At 42.5% G+C, this 8,354-nt stretch overlaps 1 pseudogene; it reads left to right on the forward strand.

Annotated features, from left to right (window-relative positions):
- Positions 1 to 403: 403 nt before the first annotated feature.
- LOC147632441 (uncharacterized) lies at positions 404 to 2,240 on the forward strand (annotated as a pseudogene).
- Positions 2,241 to 8,354: the final 6,114 nt, after the last annotated feature.

The raw sequence follows: 8,354 nt of genomic DNA on the forward strand, positions 1-8,354 counted from the left end.
CATGAAGCCTTTACTTTTCATGCCATTACCCATGAGAAGAACGAGGGAAAGTCGGGGGCATGGAAGTGGACTTGTAAGTATTGTGGCAAGGCCTACACTAGCACCCTGCCGTTGCCGCCGCTCAAGATGAAGTTATCTTGCCGGGGCAAGGGATGCATTCTCTTCATCCTTCTCCGCATCCCTCTCCCCCTTCACCAACTCCAACCCCTCATCAAAGAGACCTAGTGAGTTTGAGGTTCCACACAAGAGGCAAGCCTCTCTTGGAGGCTCCATTGGAGCGAATGTGGCCTCTCTCTCTTGGGTCGTCCGAGCAAAGCAACAAGACGCAAATGTGGAGATTGCATGCATGGTCATTGAGTACAATCTCACATTTCGTGTCCTCAAAACTCCTCAATGGCAAAGGATGGCGAGGGCCATTACTGAAGTAGGACCATGCCATGGCCCTTGGCATGGTATCACCTACAACGACATGCGCATGAAGGCACTTGATGAAGAAAAGGAGAGAATCAACAAGACCCTCGAGCTCGTCCGAGCGGGATGGGTGAAGTATGGGTGTTCCATCCTCTTCGACGGATGGACCAATAGAAAGAAGAGGGGTATCCTCAACATTCTAGTATCTTGCCCTCTTGTCACATACTTCTTGCGGGGGGCTGTGGATGCCAGAAAGGCGAGAAGAAAACCTCGGGTAAGTTGATCTACCGTCACATTTGACAAGCCATAATCGAGGTGAGATACAATTTTAATTTTTGAGTTTAAAGCTTGAAAGTTTAGCCTTTGCCTTTTACTCAACTTTCAAGTCTTATTTATTTTCCTTTTTCATGCATCCATTATCCTTGTAGGTTGGCCCCAAAAATGTGGTTCAAGTGGTTACGGACAATGCGTCCAATTGCCGCAAGATAGGCCGCTTGCTTGAGGAGGAGTTTAAGTCCATAGTATGGACTCCTTGTGTCTCTCATTGCCTTGACTTGCTTATGGAGGACATAGGTAAGCTAGAGTGGGTGAAGAGTGTGATGACACAAGCCCCTCAAATTGTCACTTTTTTCAGTTAAAAAGTCAAGGTCCTTGCTATCTTCTGCCATCATAGCGACTTGGAGATGAAGAAGCTATCCTCGACGTGCTTTGCCTACATGTGGCTTCTTCTAGAGTGCCTTTATGATGTCATGCCTAAGCTCCAAGTAACAGTGGTTTCACCAGAGTGGCAGGAATGGATACAAGGTGAGATACCTTCGCGTGTCGATGAGGCAAGAGCCGTTCAACAGCTATGCTTGAGAGAGGAGTTTTGGCACCAGGTCCGTGCCTAGTCATCGCGGTTACTCCCTTGTATAGGGTTTTACGCATGACAGACATGGAGGGGGCTACTATGGGACTCCTCACTCACTTTATAAGAGAGGCCATTGCCGAGATTACCCGCACCACAGTCCTTGATGAGCTTGATCCAGAGTATATGCTAACAAGGTAAATAAGATTCAAGAATAAATAATAAACTAAAATAGAATGTTGAATCTAAATACTTGTTCTTTCGTTTTTCTCATATAAGATATTCTCCCCTTTATTTTAAAATTCATAGTGATCCCCTGAGGCTACTCCTCGACGCGATGCTATCTTAGCACTCGTGGAGAAGAGATGGAAGTGGATGAAGAGACCTATCCATGGCCTTGCTGCTTTGTTGCATCCTGTCTACAAAACTCTCTCACTTTTCACTGATCAAGAGTTGCTTTTAGCTAGGGATGCCTTCTTACCAAAAGCTTTGCTTGATGATGAGAATGGGCAATTTCAGTTCTTACAGGAGCTCATCAACTATAATGATTAGAGGGACCCCGCATTCGCCAATGCGGTATGTTGGAGGAGGGATTCTATGGTGAAACCTTCTTTTGGTGGGAGTCATTTGCTTACCAACAACCTCACCTACAAAGAGTGGCTTTGAGGATTCTAGCGTAGGTAACCACTAACCACTTGGCACCAAGTTACCAAATTATGTGTAGATACTAGAATCCTGAACATTGTTTATTTTTATTGTGGATTAGGATTGCTCTTCGGGTGTATGTGAGAGGAACTGGAGTTCCTACTCACTTATTCACACGAAGTTACTCAATCGATTGAGCATGAGACAGTTAGAGCGGCTGGTCTATTGCCGCAATAACTTGTGCATGGTGCGTGCAATGCACGATATGAGTCAAGCTAGATAGGTATATTGTTATGTAACATGTTAGACTTACATAACTTTTAATGTTTTATTGTTTAGCCCCTAATCAATTATAAAACTTGCAGGTAAACGTCGACGAATTCAAGTTTACGGTGGACACTCTTAAAAGTGTCCACAAGGAGCGTAATGTAGAGGAGGCAGCCATATATGCAGAGCTCTACAAAGAGTTAGAGGAGATTGATAGACGAGTCTCTCGCACTCATTGTGGCTGCCGAGCTAGAGGTGGAGTACAGGTTCGACCTATTCTTACCTTTGGCTCCCGAGGCTCTAATCGCCCAGTTGCTACCTATGTCAGACGTGGCTCCACGAGTGGGAGATCTACCCCTGCAGCGATTAGAGTTGAGGATGCTTCCATTGCGGAGTCTTCTTCGGCAGTTCATGGTGATATTAGGGAGCCCGAATATGATGATGAGGGCAACGTTCTTAGCGATGGGGATTTTGGTGGGAGCTCTGAGGTGTCCTCCTCTACTTGCGGAGTCTTCTTCGGCAGTTCATGGTGATATTAGGGAGCCCGAATATGATGATGAGGGCAACGTTCTTAGCGATGGGGATTTTGGTGGGAGCTCTGAGGTGTCCTCCTCTAGTGAGGATATTGAAGAGCCTAGCGATAGCTCTGAGTCCAGACTCTTGACATAGATGGTGACACAGGCTTTTTAGCCTCTGTAGTCCTCTATGGGCTTTTTAGCCTCTGTAGTCCTCTATGGGCTTTTTGCATTTTTGTAGTCACATTTTTGTACTTGCCCATGCGGCATGCCGACTTTTGCGGCTTTATATATATTCATGACTCTTTGACATGTCACATGTACATTTGTCTACTTTCATTTTCTATGTAACTTGCAAGTTGCAACATTCTAAATTTTTATGTTTTGGGTAAGTTGTAAGTTGTAAATTGTAACTTGTAACTTCTCCAAGTTTTACATCTATATTTATATTTTTAAGTATTTCTTAATGCAAGGTACCTCCACCGTATTTTTATTTTCAAAATTGAGCTGTGCGTTTCGAGACCGTATTTGAACGTAGCGTACTGAATCGAACTTTTCGTACCTGACAACTATGGGCTGAGGTAGAGAAGGAACAAGGCGAAGAGGGTGGCAAGGGGGAGGGAGGGCAACGAAGGAGGAGGGTAGGCGGAAGTGAAGGCAAAGAGGGAGGGGGGGGCGTAGGCGGGAAGCGGAGGAGGGGGGGGCAGGTGACTAGGAGGAGAGGTGAGAGGGGGCACTGGCGGGAGGCGAAGGAGAGGCTGTGCGCTCTTCCCGACCTGTTGAGGGCCATTGCACCAATGCACGCTCTGGCACCTATTGTTGTTTCTCCCAATGTCATAACTGGGCAGGCTTTCATGGCAGAGGTTAGACTGATGTCTATGGGTGGTTGTGGATAGGGATACTTAAGGCTGAATTTGTGTCAAAGAGTAATTAACTGATGAGCTACTGAAAAGTCACTGTTGAGGATACTAATGGGTGTAACCATCTCCTATGATTGAGTAGTCTGGACACCCAGCACGTGAGTTTTGGTAGTAAATTAATGGCTTTTGAAAGGGTTTGCATGTATTTAGGATGGACAGGTGCCTGCTGTGAAGAAAGCGGTGGTTTTGCAGGGGAGATCAGGAACTCCGAACAAGATACTGACATTGGAACTATCATCTCTAGTTTAGTGGCTACTTCTAATTTGATGGGGTATTCTTCCATTTGTTTTGTGTATATTCATTCTTGGGTGAAAGAATGGTTAACTTTTAGGCGGCATCGTTCCAAACTACATTTCAGATCATGAACTCAGTAGTCATGAATCATGTCACTCTGGAGGATGGTTGCCAAGTTCAAGGCTCAGTCGTCTGCAGCAATGCACACCTTCAAGAGCGTGTTACATTGAAAGACTGCCAAGTAAGTGGACTACACCAATTCACCAACAAGCACTGTGCCAGATTACACAAATGGTTGATTTATGGAGCGGTTCATGCAGGTTGGCCCTGCATATGCTACTTGTTTCTGAGGTCCATGGTCACTCTTGTGCACACCAAGAGTCATTCTTAGTTTTGTTGGGCGTTTCAGTGCTGTGTGCTGGAAGTGTACTGTTAACACACTCACGCGTAAAAGCCTCGATGTGCGAGTCCATTTTTTAAGATATGACATTCTTAGTTTTGTTGGGCGTTTCAATGCTGTGTGCTGGAAGTGTACTGTTAACACACACTCCAGCATAAAAAGCCTGGATGTGCAGTTCGTTTGATTTGTAGTTTTTTATTGTTAATTGTGTTTTATTCTGGCACTCAGCAATGGTATTTCAATTTTGACACTCATCCTACTCTAGAAAGTTATTCTTCTTGACACTAAAGAAAGCTCTCTTCTATACGCTGAAAAAAAAGTTATTTAGCTACCTCAACATGAACTTCACCACATCTAGAAGTCTTACTCCCCAAAGAAAGCAGCACATATCTATACGAAAGGGTTGTTTTCTAGTGTAAGTGATGATGATGGTCATACATAGGTCCAAAGGGGGAGTCTGATGATTCAACATTCTCTTTGATACAACATGAGAAAGAGTAAACTCCTCTTAAATCAATTCAATGTTCAAAAATTTCTTAGGCCTTAGTGTTGAGATATCAAGCTCAACTAGCGTTACGACGGACATTGATGACTCGCTTGGGTGACAGCTTTTGCGCTTATGCCACTGGCATGGTTAGTGCGATTATGGTTGATATGCTGTCAGTGGATGACAGGCTGTGTGACAACCATTTTGGAGTACTAGAGTATAGCGTCCGCTCATATAATCGGGTTTACACTATAGATCCACCACTTTGTATATTGTAGGAGAGTACTTTTCTTTTATGTATGTATTCTTATCTTAGTTATATAGTTGTAAAGAAGAGAAGAAAATAGAAGAAAATTCAGTTATCCATCTCTCTTATGTCTTGCATCCTTTTGTGTATGTGTGTTTGCTTACAAGGAACTCAAGCTCTCTCTCTCTCTCTCTCTCCACCACATTCTCTTTATAGTATCAGAGCACTGGTTCGTGTGAGAGCTACGGAGACAAGCAAGAGGCAAGAACAAGCAAGCAAGGAAGCGATACACGGGTAAGAGCATTATCATGTCTATTCCTTCTTGGTTTAGGTACAACACCTCTTGGGAGCTTCAGGAGCCATACATCTTCGACTGAGGATTTGTCTTCGCAAGCTTGGAGGTGCTTGTGTGGTACGCAATGCTTTGTATTTGTACGATCAGAATCACGTTTCGGATTCGTCTTAGTCTCCATTTTGTCACTACAAGGTATTTTTGATAGTTTCAAAAAGTTTTGGTTGAAAACTCTGGTCGAAATCTGATTTTTGTAGTACATTAGTGCATTTTGGGAGTGCACACAGTGTTTGCACATGTATCGTTGACATTGGGTGTATGTGCATGTACTTTGGTTAGATTTGGTGACCTATAGGTTGTATTGAAGTACAACTGTAGTAGTCACAGAAGATATTGCTATGTTACAGGTTGCATACAGAAATTGTTTGTTGTAGTTTTTTGATTGTTGTTGCAGGAAAACATGTTTGATGGAATCAATCCTATGCCTGGAAGTTTAGAATGACCAATTTCTTTACGGGTAAAGGATTTTGGGACTATGTTGAAGGAGACAATCAGGAGCCTCTTGAGTTGTTTAAAGAGAATGCCACTCCAGCAGATATAAAGGTATTCAAGGATTGGAACTAGGGTGCAAGGAAAGTCAGGTATTGGCTTTCAATTAGTCACAGACACGATCATAAGATACATATAAGATGTCAACACTCATGCAATTGCGTGTTAGAATTTGGTGCAGATGTTCTAGATCAACACAAAGTCAAGGAAATCATAGCTAAAGCAAGAACTGCATATTGTAGAAAAAAAAAGCATGTCTAGCAATGAGTATGCTTTAAAGATTAAGGGTATTGTTGAATCCCTTGGGTCCATCAATGTATCGGTGAAAGATAATGATTTGGTGAGTGTCTGTTTGAATGGGCTTGGCAAAGAGTACAAGCCATTCAAGACCTTCACTGTAGTCAGGGATAATATTTTTAACTTTCGAGACTTTTCTATGCTGATAATAGAAGAAAAGTCCCTAGGTGAGAACTCTTCTTCACAAAGCAAGAACACATGGGAACAAACCTTTTACTCTACTTCACGTAGAGGCAGAGGTAGAGGTCGTGGTCGAGGCCAAGGTGGTGGCCGATAAAGAAATCAGAATTCTGGACAACAACAATCCAATGATAGGTGGAAGAGGCCCATCTAGAGGCAAGGGAGCCAAAGAGGTCGAGGTGGTTGGCAAAGAAATCAGAATGCAAATAACATAGAGTGTTATTATTGTAGCAAACTAGGACACATGGCAAAGGATTGCTATTAAAAAGCACATTGACATTAAAAGTGAAAAGTTGCACAGCAAGGTAACTATGCATCATTTAGTAAACATGGAGGTGATGACATAAGTGAGTAGTTGTTTATGATGCAATACATGCTTAGTTCCATAAGAGGAGATGTGTCAAGATCTCAAGATACATGGTATATGGATTTTGGCGCCTCTAATCACATGATCAGTCATGCTAAGTGGTTTAGAGATGCATAAAATGATCATGTAAAAATAGGACCTGATGATATTGCATATCCCATTGCGCATATTAGTAAAGTGTCATTGTCTATGCAAGATGGAAAAATGAAGTACTTGGCAGATATACTTCATGTCCGTCTCAAATATTACAAAGATCTTAGTTTCTGTTGGACAGATGGTTGAGCAGAGTCTGCAAGTGAGGTTTAATTCTCAAGGATGTTTTGTGGAAAACTTCAAAAATTGGTGTTGCTTGGTTGCAAAGGATAACAGAAATGGTAGGATGTTCACCTTGGATATGAACATGCCTGAAGTAAAGGCAATCATGTTTGCGCATGGAATATGTGTCATTGTAGATATTGACATATGGCATAAGCGCATTGGTCATGTGAATGTACAACGATTGAAGTCTATGCAGGTCTAAAATATTGTAGGTTTGCCACCACAGTTTAAGGATGATGATATGCACAAAGTATGTGAAGCATGCTAGTTTGATAAGCAGACCAAATATGCTTTTTCACATGAAAAGCATGTTAGTGTAAAACCATTAGATGTCATACATTCAGATGTATGGAGACCGACCAAGGTTGCGACAATTACAGGTTGCAGGTATTATGTTACTTTCATTGATTACTACACTAGGAAAGTGTGGGTTTACTTCATGAAAGAAAAGTGAGGTGTTTGCTCACTTTCAGAGATTTAAAGCCTTAGTTGAGAAGGAAAAAGGTACGCAAATAAAATGCCTGAGATCAGATGGTGGAGGGAGATATTTCTCTAATGAGTTCAACGATTTTCTAAGGAAGTAGGGAATCAAGAGATAGTTTACATGCAGGTATACTCCACAACAGAATGACGTTGTAAAAAGAAAAAACATGCATATTGTAGAAGTGACACGTGCTAGAATATGCCACATTATTTTGGATAGAAGCAGTAGCAACTACTGTGTACATTATGAACATGACACCCACTGCAGCTGTTCATGGTATGACGCCTGAACACAAGTTTACAGGCATAAGATCGGATATGTCTCACTTGAAAGTGTTTGGGTGTATTGCATATGTGTATGTGCATGATGAAGTGAGAATAAAGTTGGATCCAAAGGCAAGGAAATGCATCTTTATTGGTTATGCTATGGAGCAGAAACCCTACCACTTGTGAGATGCAAGTAATCTTGACGAGATGAGTAGTTGGTATACACTAGAAGTGAAGGCAATAGAAGAAGAGATACAAGAAGTGCTGATGCTGCACTATATATAGAGCAGCAATCACAAGTGCTTAGTGGACCTCGAGAGTCCTCTAGCAGTGGATCCAATGGCAGGTTAAGGACAGATGTAGATGCACATGTATCATGCACGGGGAAGGAAAAGGTAGATCAACCTTTTGTGCATGATCTGTCAGCAGGTCACTCATATATGGATGGTGACTCTAGCGGCTCTGAGCAGAGCCTTGATGAGGAGCTTGGCATTCCATCAGTGTGGTTACTCCTGATGTAAGGAGAACGAGGAATGTTTTGAGGACAACTAGCACTGATCCAGGTGTACGCAGGTCTATGAGGGTTAGATACCCTGTTGACAGGTTGAGATATGATGGATATACATCC

The sequence above is a fragment of the Cibotium barometz genome, chromosome 13 (assembly GCF_041138505.1).
Source record: "Cibotium barometz isolate CiBa-2024 chromosome 13, ASM4113850v1, whole genome shotgun sequence".
Taxonomy (NCBI): domain Eukaryota; kingdom Viridiplantae; phylum Streptophyta; class Polypodiopsida; order Cyatheales; family Cibotiaceae; genus Cibotium; species Cibotium barometz.